This window comes from Acartia tonsa, chromosome 2, assembly GCF_053477335.1.
Source record: "Acartia tonsa isolate MP-2025a chromosome 2, ASM5347733v1, whole genome shotgun sequence".
Lineage (NCBI taxonomy): Eukaryota > Metazoa > Arthropoda > Copepoda > Calanoida > Acartiidae > Acartia > Acartia tonsa.
The window spans coordinates 44,111,418-44,113,520 of NC_137261.1; positions in this window are offsets into that span (position 1 = coordinate 44,111,418).

The window sequence follows — 2,103 nt, forward strand, 5'->3', positions numbered from 1 at the left end:
CCCCTTCCCTTTCTTGAACCATATGTGAAATTGACCGCTAATGACAATGGTAAAACCATCCCTTTTTTCAAGAAATGCTTACCCCAAACCATTTATAACCCTTTTACCCTATTTATACCCCTCCCTCCCTTCTTATAATGGTTCTAGAATTTCTTGGAATATGTAACAGGAAAACCCAAATTTTAAAAGGACCCTATGACTATTAAAAATATTAGTATTTTTTTCTCTTTTTTAAAAGGAATAAAATGGCTATTTCATTGTATGGAAAATAACTAAAATATTGTTATGTCTGCAACACATGACAAACCATTACACGGATGCCCACTTTTTAAAAGCAAAGCTTTCTATAATTATGATCAATCTGTTTGTCAGTATTTCCGTAACTGATGGCTCTTGTCGTTATATAAAGCATGTTGGAATTTTCCTATCGCTTTTAATTCCTGCCACAATGAGATACAAATAAGAAAGCATATTTTGTCAAGTCGAAGACTTAGTTTGATTTAAACTTTTTTAGCCATAAAAAATCAACCAATCATCGTCATATGAGAGTCAATCATTCTTTTCTGGGATCCAAGCATACCTATTTTAAATTGACATAAATAATATTAGGATTTTAAAATATAATGATTAATCCCCTTATTTTTTTTTGTTGGGTGAGTCATATCACTTTACCTTCCCTTTTGGGCGTAATAGTATTTCAGGGCGATGCCAATGATAAAAAACATTTTATGAAAAGTTTAAAATATCAAATTTCTCATCAATATGATAAAACAAAACTCTAGAGTGTCCTCCTATAATTACATACCCTGTTTTAGTCCCCTTTTTACACGCACATTAAAGATATCCAGGGATCTAAAGGGATAAGACAATGTTCATTATATTGGTGTACATCCCCAATGAGGAAATTTAAAATTTCCCCTTCTGTAGATAACAATTAGTGATTGAAACGTTCGGAAACTTAACTTAAAAAACTAACCTACTAAAATTCTATAAATCTCCCTGAAATTGTGGAGCCAACGAATAAAAAAAGCTTTATAATAAAATTTTGGGGACTAGTGTAATTAACAGTCTAATGCCCCCTGCCTCCCTGAAAGATATCACATCTTAATCTTCAAGGACAATTATGCCCACACATTGCACAACAAAAGTAACAAGATATGTTTCTGTGTATTTTGAGATCTTGAGATCTCGCAGAACTGATTTGGTTCGTCTTTAAGATGAAGCTAAGGGACAGGTAAGGTTTGTAATCACTATAGGGAATGATAACCAATCCTTCCTAAGAGAAATCACCCCTATTAAAATCCCACTCCCCCAATTTTTTTTTTCTATATTATTTAACTTTTTTGTTTTAAAACTAACTAACTTACTATCCCTCCTCCCTTCCCCCAATAGCCCCTAGAGGCCTCTCAGAGCGTACCTGGTAGGCGGTAGTTTATAATACAGATAGATGATAATAGTTATTACTCGGATCGTATTAAAAACAGCTTTCCGCAGATATAAATGTACAATTATAAGATTTAAACCAGTTGTTTTAGCCCCGAGATGCCGAAGGCACGGGCTAAAAAAACATGTTTTAATTTTATGAATGTACATTTTTATATTCGTAGAAAACTGGATATAATACGATGCTAGACCTAGTTTTTTCGTATGGATTAGAACCGGTTCAAATCCACCAGATTCAGATGAAAACGAGAAAACTAAATACACTTTATTCAAAATGAACAATTTTAAAAATAAATGAAATAAATTAATGAATTAAATAATTTGTTTTAAGATCATATAAGAACGGGATAACACAACGGCCGAACAATTGATGTACTGCACATCCCCAATGACAACACACAAAATTACCCCTTATTACAGATAGCGGTTGTATTGTTTTGACTACCAACTGAATGAACCAACCAATCAAAATTAAATAAATAAACAGCCAAATGTCACCTCCCTCCCTGATATGTAGTTAAGTTGGAAAGGTTTCGTGTTTTTTTTTATTTTGCTGTAGATTTTTAAATGCGAAGCTTCTCAGTAATTATTAAAAACGAAGCTTTTCTATAATTAAGTTCTGTACGTCCACCCGTGCGTCACAGTACGTTAGCTTTTAAA